Source organism: Staurois parvus, unplaced genomic scaffold (genome assembly GCF_062004578.1).
Source record: "Staurois parvus isolate SC_StPar_1 unplaced genomic scaffold, SC_StPar_1.0 ptg000133l, whole genome shotgun sequence".
Taxonomy (NCBI): Eukaryota; Metazoa; Chordata; class Amphibia; order Anura; family Ranidae; genus Staurois; species Staurois parvus.
In genome coordinates, this window is record NW_028317929.1 from 13,386,450 (window position 1) to 13,398,588 (window position 12,139).

General features: G+C 41.4%; 1 protein-coding gene across 3 annotated transcripts in view; it reads left to right on the forward strand.

Annotated features, from left to right (window-relative positions):
- FGF1 (fibroblast growth factor 1) overlaps positions 1 to 12,139 on the forward strand; it is a 136,913-nt gene that overhangs the window by 39,604 nt on the left and 85,170 nt on the right. For all 3 annotated transcript variants that reach the window (XM_089673031.1, XM_089673032.1, XM_089673030.1), the window contains exon 2: positions 10,184 to 10,269. The gene's annotated coding sequence lies outside the window, so the exon portion shown is untranslated. The remainder of the gene's footprint in view (positions 1 to 10,183; positions 10,270 to 12,139) is intronic.

The window sequence follows — 12,139 nt, forward strand, 5'->3', positions numbered from 1 at the left end:
AGAGGGGTTTTTTTTTTGGGAGAGTGTATGTGATCAGCACAGAGCCAATCAGAACTGCCAGACAGATGTCAGGGGTTCTACATCCTCCTAAAGAAAACTCCTCCTACACGCTTTAAGCAGTGCTCTGCTGAACACTGATAGAAGTCACAAGACTGCTCTAAATGCTGATGAGAAAAGGTATTTAGCAGTTTATATTTACTAAAATAATTGCACTTCCATGTTGTGTGTACTGTGGGAGACCACTTAGAGTGAATGCAGGGTCCTGGGTTTAGTAACACTTTAATTGTGTTAATAGTTTATTTTGTTTTGTGAGTGTCCTGAGCCCCTAATTGTGTGAGCAATAAACCTATTTATTTTCCTGTTCTTAAGTGACTGGCACCCATCTGTTCACATCCCACCGTGCCTAACAATCTACACCCTGAGGTGAAATGTAAGCCCACCCTGTCTCTGGGGGTCGCCATCATGACTCCAAGGGTCGGGGGGGGGGGGGGTACTGGAATGCTCAGAAATGAGCAGCAAATGGTGAAGGCTCATTGCTGATCTTTAAGCACAAAATTCCTGTTGCAGCTTACAAGTCAGTATTCTCTGTGATACTTTTTATTTGAACTGTCCATTAATTATTCATGACTAACATTAAGGGGTCTTACAAAGTCCCAAAAAGTCTCACGGACAGTAGTCAGCGTGTTGCAAGTAATTGATAAGGCTACAAATACCTTATGCTGGTAGCGGAGAATGAGTTATTATATAACTTGGTATTACTGCTGGCATACTTGGCACAAATTTTCCTGATGGTTTATAGGCATCCTGTGCTAGTAAAGGTATCCAGAGCTGGTGATTTTTAGTTTTACTATAATATAGTCCCAAATGACAGCACATTATTATAATAAAGCTGAGAATTTTCCCTACATCTTATATCAATGCATAAAATTATAATTAGGCAGTGTGGCCATTTAAAGGAATCTGTGGAAGAAATCTTTTTTTTTTTTTTTTTTTTTTTATGGGAAGGAGGTTTAGTGGTATTCAGTTTTATGTGGAGGTAAAGGAGTAGCATAATTTAAAAAAAACATAGGCCCTATTGTGCTGTATCTACCAAGAGAAATATAAAACTGGAAAGCCCTGTACTTGGATTTTATTTCAGTGGTAGTCAATAATATAATGTCTAAGTCAGAGTTTCACAGCACACTTTTGTTGTGAACACTTTTATTAAATTATTAATAAAGTATTACTGTTATTATGGAAACGGGATGCTCAAATGAAGAACATGAAGAAGGGTTCAGGCAACCTTGGTTCTTTCTTTTACAAAGTGTGTAATGTTTACTGGATCCCAGCAACAGCTGACAAGTTCAGAAAGGATACTGTATACAAAATAATATATGCTGTATATGTCATGAAACTTTCACTTTCTGAGTGAGGATAATGCCTAAGTCAGAGTTTTGCTTTGCCATTGGGGAATTCAGCCTTCACATGGTCTTTCCCCAGTGACATCCCATCTCCAGCACACAGTTTGCTCTTTGCCCAGTGAAATCCCACACACACACACACACACACATTTTTTTTCCAGCACACACTATCCAGTATCTCCTCCAAATACTCCACAGTCCAACACTCTGACCATACAAATTGTCTATTAAACACAGTCTATATTCTCCCCATTGACATTGCACACTGAGCCCAGATATAGTCTGGAAGTTCAGCACTTGGTGTTTTATTAGGACACAGTGGCCTTTCACCCTGTAATTTGTTCCCAGCACACACACATCAGTCCCCATATCCATACCAGCATGAAGATGCCCCTCTAGTACACAGAGCTCTCTATAACACTAGAAAGGTATGTGCATTAAGTTATTAGTGACTAGTCTGCAGTGTATTGTCATTCAAAGTGTGAGAAAATTGGCCTGGGCAGGAAGGGGGTAAAAGTGCCCGGTATTGAAGTGGTTAAAGGGTGCCTCGGGACTAGCTATAATTTCAAAGGGTGCCTTGACTGAAAAAAAGGTTCAGAAACACTGGTCTAAGGAACAGGTGTTGAGGGGTTGTCAAATATGCTGGGGACAGGACACTGAGGGGGTTATGCACGTGAGCTAAGGGCTGGGTGTTAAGGGGTTAATGCTTATATGCTGGGGACAGAATGCTGAGGGGTTAATGCACACAGACCAGTGTTTCTCAACCTTTTTTTCAGTCAAGGCACCCTTTGAAATTATGGATAGTCCCAAGGCACCCTTTAACCACTTCAATACCATGCTTTTTTACCCCCTTCCTGCCCAGGCCAATTTTCAGCTTTCAGCGCTCTCACACTTTGAATGACAATTGCGCAGTCATGTATTTAACATTGTACCCAAACTAAATTTTTATCATTTTGTTCACACAACTAGAGCTTTCTTTTGGTGGTATTTAATCACCGCTGGGGTTTTTTATTTTTTGCTAAATAAACAAAAAAAGACTGAATATTTCAAAAAACAAAACATGTTTTTCTTTGTTTCTGTTATAAAAGCTTGCAAATAAAAAATTGTTCTTAATTTAGGCCAAGATGTATTCTGCTACATGTCTTTGGTGAAAATAACCCAAATCAATATTTATTATTTAGTCTGTAGGAAAGTTATAGAGTTCACAAACTATGGAATATATCTGAAAATTGATCAATCATGAATTACTAACAGCCAATCTAATTTCTTGAGGCCCAAGAATGTCAGAACAGTACAGATATCCCCCAAATGACCCCTTTTTGCAAAGTAGACAGTCTAACATATTTCATAAAAGGCATGGCAAGTTTTTTGAAGTTGTAATTTTTTTTGCCATAATTGTTTGGAAAATGAAGAAATTAAAACTTTTCACTTTTGTTTTTACATACTGTCACCAGTACAGTGTCATCATATAACTGGTGTGGTGGTGATCAGGGACATTGATTGGTGACCATAGGAAAAAAATAAATTGATATTTTCTTTTTAAATTTTATTATTTTTTTAATTAATTTTTTCTCTTTTTTTTTAAGATTTTCTTTTCATATTACACTATGACTAAAGTAGTATAATGTTACCATAGTAACATTGTACTACTTTAAGGATTTGATCAGTATTTTATTTTTTTTTAACACAATTTGCTATAAGCAAGCATTTTTTTTTGTGATTAGCTGTGATTGGCCACAGCTAATCACATGACACAGATGGACTGTGAATAGCCCAGCCTGTCCATGTGATCACTGTGACCATTCACAGCTAGACACACTTGTACAAATTATGGACAGTCTTGAGGCACCCCATTCTAAAATGTGCAAAACGATTCTAATAGTTTTATATAACGCAGGAACATCCACACACGTAGGACTCCCAACATTAGAGGCGATTTATTCTTCTAAAGCAAATACACTTTTTCATACTGGTACTGACCAATATTCCAATGTTTCTCTTCTCCCACAGTTTTTCTCCATCACTGAGCTAATGTGACCCCAGCACTGATGGAGAGGGGCAGGGGAGTGTCAAACTAGGATGCTGTGCAGGCAACCAGGATGTGTCAGGACGCTGGCGGTTAGAAGGTAGTATAGGTGCACAATGAAAACCTGTGGCTTTCTGTCACTAAAAGACAGGCTTTTAGTGGGCATCCTGGTTGAGAAAGGCTGCCTCAGACCATATACACTGTATCTGCAGCACTCAGTCCAAAGGCAGGTATATTATCCCTTTAGCTTCCAGTACCCATCCTATGTAGGTTAACCCTCCAGCACTCAGTACCCAGTGTATGTGCTTTAAGCTCTCAACACCTATTCTACTTATGTGCATTAATTGCTCAGCTGTCTGTGGGCGGAGCCGCCTCTTCCATGTATGGTAGCTTTCATGTGTGCATGCTTTCATGTGTGGGACCAGGTGGGGCCATGTTCATGTGCAATATTATGGCAGTGCCCTGAGTTAGAGATGAGCCGTGTGCAGTGTTAGATGTACAGAATCTCTCTGTGAAACATGCTGTCCTGTGTTACTACATACTCTGTCTGTGAGTTGTTTCATTTAGGAGGATCACCCCTAAGTCCGTGCCCTCTCCAACTGTCTAGTGTACCTCTGTCACCTCAGTCCTAGTGACTGAATGGGGTCCTGCTGTAGACCTAGTGCCGACCACATGTGTGCACTTAGTTAACTGCTTCTGCTCTCCCGCTCCATGCATGCGGCCTAGCCATGGGTCTCTGTAACATGGTCCTGTTACTTTTGGGAAACCGGCTGCTGGGGAGGGAGTCAGAACATTGAGCCCCTCACTACAGGAGGATCCATCGCCTGGCCAGGTACCACTCTGACAGGCTGCTGTTCACATCCTACCAGACCTTGGTTACTGTGGCAACTTCTGACCACCTTAACCCTTCACAATGGCCTTGCTACTGTTCCCTGTGTGCTTTACAGACCCTGTTCTTTCATACGCCAGGAATAATCATGTACCCAGGGAGGGTGCTAGACTATTTTGCACCCAAGGCAAGACCAGCTACTTGTACCCCCCCCTCCAAAAAAAAAAAGAAAAAAAAGCTGAGTGGGCTGACTGGGGAGCTGGGATTCATTGATATTCTACAAGAAGCTGCAGTGACTTGTGGGCGTGGTTTAAATTACGCTAAATATTGGGTGTGGGTTAAAGGGATTGTGGTTAGAGTTACTTACATAGTGCAGGATGGAGATGACTGCGGCGTGCAGGATGGAGATGACATGGTAGATGACTGTGTACAGGATGGAGATGACATGGTAGAGGACTGTGGTGCAGGATGGAGATGACATGGTAGAGGACTGTAGTGCAGGATGGAGATGACATGGTAGAGGACTGTAGTGCAGGATGGAGATGACATGGTAGAGGACTGTGTGCAAGATGGAGATGACATGGTAGGTGATTGTGTCAGGGAAGCAAATGAATTACCTGAGTCCTCTGGCTTGGTTGGTTTGCCTGCTCGGGCTGGCTCTGCTGGCCTCCACTGACCGGTTAGACTCAGGCTTGCTCTGGATTCCACCACACTCGCTCCAGATCTCTCTCCTCTGGCAGGGCTCTCTCCACACGTATCTGTGTCACCGTCTTGTGACAGTACATCCCTGCTCCTCCTTGCTCTGGCCAGGTCCACAGCAGCCGCTCTTCACACTCCAGGCTGTGTGGACCTTATGATGGGTCCACTGTTCGGACATCATAGCTGCACCCTCCTGTACCTCTCCACATGCTCCCCCAACTGATCTGCTTAAGGTGGGCTGGCATCCCATGGGTAGCTATGCACCCTCACTCAGCACCAACCAAAGGGCAAATAAGCTGGCAGCACCTGACTTACTGGAGGAAGTAGGGGGAGGGATCTCTCTGACTGTCTGTGTGTTTCTGTTTTGATTCACCCAGGCGCCACAATCCTCGTTTTAACTGGCATGTCAGAGTTGTCCAGTCTGCCTAATATACCTAGTGCTAGCACTGGCCTTGCATGCACCCCTTTAGAGTAACTTTAGACCAGGCTTGGGATTGGTTTACTGTAAACCTCTCATGGCATTACAATCACAGACACAACATAGTCTAAATAGGTGTCAAAGTGGCGGCCCTCCAGCTATTGCCAAACTACAAGTCCCATAAGGCATAAACAGGTGCAAGTCCATAACTGGTGTTCTCAAATAGCTGGTAGTGTCCTCCAAAACTCCAATATTTTATGGGATTACATGGCTCCATGTCCCGTGCTGACTTACCTTATAGCTCCCTCCAACTCAGTACTTCTGAACTCCACTCCAGGCTTTCTGCACTCCCTGGACTGAGCCTTTCCCCTATTTAAGAGTACCACAGGGTGGAGGTCAGGCATAGAAAAAGCAAACCAAGATCCCAACAGTTAATCCCAGCCTGGGCAGACCAACTAACTGCACTAAATACAACACTGTAGGCACCTACCTATATGTCAGTACTCAGCACATGTGCACTTACCCCTCAGCAGCCAGTCATCAGCACTAGTGTTAACCCTCTGCAGAGTCAGTACAGAGCACATATGTGATAACCCTTCGGTGCCCATTGCATGTACGTTAACCATCAAACACTCAATCTCCAGTGTTTATTATGATAATCCTTCACATTTACTTAGTGCACCATGCCAAATATCAATCTCCTGCCCACTGACTCTAGTTCAGATTATCTCAGCTCCACTGTTTCATTTACTGAACAAACATTCCCTGCCAACAATGCCCTGTTGCACCTCCCAATCCCCAGCAATACCTCCACTGACACAGTCTCTAATGACCTGCTTACATTTTGGTATCTCCATTTCAACCTCCATTGCCCCAAATTCCACTCACACACTCCTCCTGTTTAATCTGGTACCACCATTACAGTCTGTGGAGCACATCAGTGGAGGTAGATGGGAGTGTCAGTAGTTATGCAGATGACCATATTACTAACACACTCCTCATCACCCCCACTGTTTCAGAATACCCTGCTTTAACTTTAGCTGCCCATTTCTTTCTCTTTTTTATTTTTTTCCCCTCTCTGTAAACCCACTTTGTAAAGATCTTAGCTGTCATGCTGATACTTTAAAATTATTAGGCTTCGTGGCTGGGTGCTTAAATTATGGGGAGTACTCCTATCATCTCACTCCTCTCCTGCACATTTTTCTCACACTGTACACTCCACATTCATTTCCTACACAAACATGTCCTACCCTTTACTCTCTTCTTCTGTACATACTGCCTATTGTCATATACTCTACACTCCTCTCCTGTAAATGGCACCCCCATGTCATACTCGCCACGCTTGCACATAGTGCCACTGTCAAACCCTACACACTCCTGTTCTGCACATACTTCCAACTGTCATACCCCCCTTACACATACTGCCCACTATTATACCCTTCACACTCATCTCCTGACCATATCTCCACCTGCCATACCTTGTGCATTCACCTCATGCACATATGCCCCCTCCTTTCATATCCTCCTCTCTTTTTGCCTGCATATACCTTCCCCTGTCATACCCTCTGCAAATCCTGCCCAGTGTCATACCCCCCTCTCTCCTTCAGTGCACGTAATGCCTGCTATTATAGCCTGCACTCCTCTTCTGCATGTACTGCCCATTCTCATACTGTCTGTACTTTTCTCCTGCACAAACTGTCTGCTATCATACCCTCTGCACCCCTCCCTGGAGATACTGACAGGTATCATACCCTCTGCACTCCTCCCTGCACATACTGACAGGCATCATACCCGCTGCACTCCTCCCTGCACAGGACAGCTATCATACCCTCTGCACTTCTCCCTGCACACACTGACAGTCATCATACCCTCTGCATTCCTCCCTGCACACACTGACAGCCATCATACCCTCTGCACTTCTCCCTGCACACACTGACAGTCATCATACCCTCTGCATTCCTCCCTGCACACACTGACAGCCATCATACCCTCTGCACTCCTCCCTGCACACGCTGACAGCCATCATACCCTCTGCACTCCTCCCTGCACACACTGACAGCCATCATACCCTCTGCACTCCTCCCTGCACACACTGACAGCCATAATACCCTCTGCGCTCCTCCCTGCACACACTGACAGCCATCATACCCTCTGCGCTCCTCCCTGCACACACTGACAGCTATCATACCCTCTGCGCTCCTCCCTGCACACACTGACCGCTATCATACCCTCTGCGCTCCTCCCTGCACACACTGGCAGCTATCATACCCTCTGCGCTTCTCCCTGCACACACTGACAGCCATCATACCCTCTGCGCTCCTCCCTGCACACACTGACAGCTATCATACCCTCTGCTCTCTCCTTTGCACATTCTGCCCTGTCACGTCATTCACATTATAGTCCCCTTTATTTGGCCCCCAAGAAATTTTAGCATTGTTTTGTTATATCCCCAACCTTTCCCATTATGAAATGGACACACTTTTGCTAGTGTCTTTTTATAGCTCAGGAGTTTTTTATTATGCATCATTATGGTAACTAATGAACAAATTTTTCTGTTAGCAAACAAAGATTTGTGTTTCTTTTAAATTTTGCCAGTATCATCTTATTTACTGGTGGTCAGTCTACAACTTCCACCAACCAAAAAGGTGAACTGCTGTGACCTATCCCATAAAGTATTTTGTAAGGCTATTTGAACAGTAGATGTTGAGCCTGTGTACACCCAATCCCAGGCATTTTAGTGCACCCTAAAAACACAAGTGCAGTGTCCAACCCTGCTGCCTACAGCTTGTCAAAGTCTATGGCAGGTTGAAATAAGTTGACAGCTCCTGGTGTCAGAGTAAGGTTGCATTCACAACTGAGAGTGAACATTTACAAATGAAACAATTCAGGCTCAAGAGCTTTTGTTCTAGCCATTGAAAAGCTAGCTTTACCTGGAGGAGGTGATGGAGGTTTAGGCTTCAAAAATGCTTTTTTAACTTGCGTACCTTTTTTGAGCTTCAGGCATTGATCACTTGATGAAAACTACAACTATAGAGGTGCGCTCCCTTTTATATATAAATATATATATATATATATATATATATATATATATATATATATATATATATATATATATATATATATACTGTGCTTATATAAAAAAATCTATTACTGATTTCATTAAAAAAAAAAATGCAATAAATTCTGTGTAACATGTGTAGTGAAGGCCATAAAGTGAAAAGCAAAGTCCATCTAACATGTCCTTTACAAGACTTTTATAACCGAAATAAGTTGTCTCTATTGATCCATTGCTGGCTTCTCAAAAAAAACTTTCAGTACTTCAACCAATTTTGCATGGTGAACTACAGTGCACCTTCTCCCCAAAACAAATCATATGCTCCTTTTGTGCTCACACCCAAGCTGTGCACTCCCATGACACAGTTAACCTAATAAGTCCACAATACCTAAGGTTTTATGCTGTCCTTCCAGGTAGCCTTCAAGCATTCCAGGTCACCTCAATGAAATCTTATATCTCTGCACCTTTTAACCCACCAGGTACATTTTGGCCATCATGAGTAAACAATAGAATAAAATGCCATAGTGCAGTATATTTTAATAAAAAAAAATTAAAATAAAATGAAAAACACTTCCAAGTGCATACTCACATTAAAAACAAAAATGGCAGTATTAGACATGGTTACTGTACAACACTGATCCAAGATGCCCGCTGATGACATGACTTTCTGCCAGCTTTCAGCGTGCATTCTATGGACCAGAAGTGACGCAAGCAGATGTGATGTCATGACGAATAGCCCCACCAACGCATTTTGTCCAATTGACATCCTCAGGGACGGATGTTTATTGTACGCCCTCCATGTCATGCTATATATACAGCACCTCTGCCATTTAATTGGTGTTTACTGTTGGTGTTTACTATTTCCACTTGATCACTGTGATAACCAATCCACTAGTGTTAGAACCCGCAACTCGCTAGAGAAGTCTGTGTACATAGAAAGGACTGTTAAAAAAAGATAAAATAGATCAGAGCCTAATATAGATAAGTGCCAATGGTAATGTTAGGGACAATATCAGTGTTAGTGTCAGTGTGTTTTACGTAGAAAAAAAAAGTTTTTATATTTTGTGTCAGTGTATTTAGGTAGGATTAAAAAAGAAGCATAATGAGCACTGTGGGAGAGATCTCATAACACGTACCAGCAAATGAAGGCCAAATGTATCCTGAACAAAACAAGGTATAATTCACCTGGGGTGCCTCTAATGTGTACATACTTTTAAAGGGTGCCATGATTTAAAATATGTTGAGAAACACTGATCTGCATTATATATTCTATACCACTTATAATACTGACATATTAATAGACCAACTTTGTCTCACAGGGATCACAGAATTCCACCTGATTTTATGAACAGACACATTTTAATAGTTAGAACATAAATTAAAAATCCTGCAGGGACCCTTCATGATAAATACAGTATGTGTACAAAAATCTTACTTGTGTCCAGGGGAGATGTCATATGCAGGTTATTAACTTTTTAGCAGCTGTTTAATCCTGAAAAAAATATTAGTTTTTGATCTGAACTAATTGTAAGAAGCAATGACTCAATATACCCAAGTGTAATCATCTGTGCAGTATGACATTGCCACCTAGTGGATAAAAATGATTACAGCATACAAGCATACTGGGATCTGTTCATTTAGGTTTTGTGTTTCCTGAAGATGTGTATTAATTTATTTTTGTTTATTTTTGTCATGACCTTGTTAAATTGAATAGTAAAATATTATGTATAATTCATATTTTTTTTCTTGTAACCAGGTGGCATTGTTCTAAACCAAAGCTGCGGTGTGGTGAAACAAAAATATTGCTGTTCTGAAGTTAAGGAGCAGAAAAATCTGTGAAAGGTGGGTTCCTCCAGTAGGATATGTGTCCATGATTACTGCGCATTGTATGCAATTTTTTTCATTTATGGGACCACTCCACACCAAACCAATATTTTAGTTATGAGTGGAAGGCAATGGGTTAAGCCCCTCGCTAGAATTGGAGGATACTAGCTATCTAATATCTGCAAGTGAGTTCTAAGGCTACCTAAATATTGAATTATTAAAGTTACTTACTGTTATATCTTTTCTGCTGTAAGTATGGAAGGCATGTGCTTACAAGAGAAATGGTCACCATACACTTTGCAATCTGACCATACAATCTTTGTACAAGCAAGATTAGATTTAACAAACTATGGGGGTTATTTACTAAAACTGAAACATGACAAATCTGATACAGATTTGCATTGTAACCAATCAGCTTCCAGGTTTATTGTCAAAGCTTAATTGAACAAGCTGAAATTAGATGCTGATTGGCTACCATGCACAGCTGCACCAAATTCTAAGTGCTTCAGTTTTAGTAATTCCCTTCCTATGTACTATGGGGACCTAACCAAAATATCCAATATATTTGTATCCAATCAGACAAGCCCTTACACAACTTAATTGTTGGTAGATTTAAAGGAGATTGTACAATCAGATTGTAACATTTGTGGTGAGCTGAAGGCTAGAGTTTGAGATAAGAATCTATCATCTGTTTTTAGTGAAGCAATGTAGAACTTTCCAGCAAACATTTTATGATTGTGGATTTCCCACATATTCTTTATTTTGAAGATATTGTACAGCTGTTGTTTTATACCGTAGCTACTTTTGCTTTGGAATTTCCACTTGTACCTTTCAAAATTCCAGGCAGCAGTAGACCCACAGAAAGGTGATTAATAGGGGTACCTTGTGGGGAATCTATATTTTCAGATTATATATGTAACAGGATCAGCTTAAAATGGACCTTTCAGGAAGTTTACAAGTCTACAGTAAAACATTCCTGATGTTCTAGACATATCACAATATACAGCAACCATACATTTTTAAAAAAGTTCCACCTTGGGTCCATGAGCTCCAGACCAGTGACTGTGTCTAGGTGAAGAAGAGGCTATCAGTCTGCTGCAGGCAGGAGGGATCATTTTCTCAGTCTCCTTTTTGCCAGTGATCGGACTGCAACATTGTAGCTTTGTAACATGCCACGAGGTGAAAGGCTGCAGCAGGGGTCTAGTATGTGTATGTGGTACACTCACATATCAATTAGCATTCATGCACTTAACATAAAAAAATATATTGGATGATTAGGTCATTTTTAGAGCTGAGATCTAGACAGACTCCTAAATATATGAATGAAATACATACAGTGTATTTTATGATCTTGTGACAAATAAAAATTGAGAAATAGAAGTTTGAAAGTGGGAAAGTGTGTTGGGGTCATTAATTGTATAAGGCATCCTAATGCACCTTAACCAATTTAGCAATGTTTACATTGCTGCTTTGGGCTTGTTTATTCAGCGATAACTTTGTCATTACTTAGTGGAATTAAACTGTGGTGGGTGCAGCCAGCATTTGCCATAATGTGCAATTATACACATTATAACACACTTACCTCTGGGTCTGCTTTCCTTTGGACACTGTGAGGTTTATGCTTCCTGCATCCACTCTACCATGGTGCCAGGTCCCCATTTTCTCTGATCTCCTCAGTCTTCTTGCTTTATTGATTAAAACAGTAGAAAATATTAAATCGACAAAAAATTTAACTGCTAAATTTCTTTTAATTTGCAAAAATAAGTGCCATAAGATGCCACCAGCACCAATATATTAACCACTTGCCTACAGGGCACTTATACCCCCTTCCTGCCCAGGCCAGTCTTCAGCTGTACCCATATGAAATTGTTATTATTTTTTTGAGACA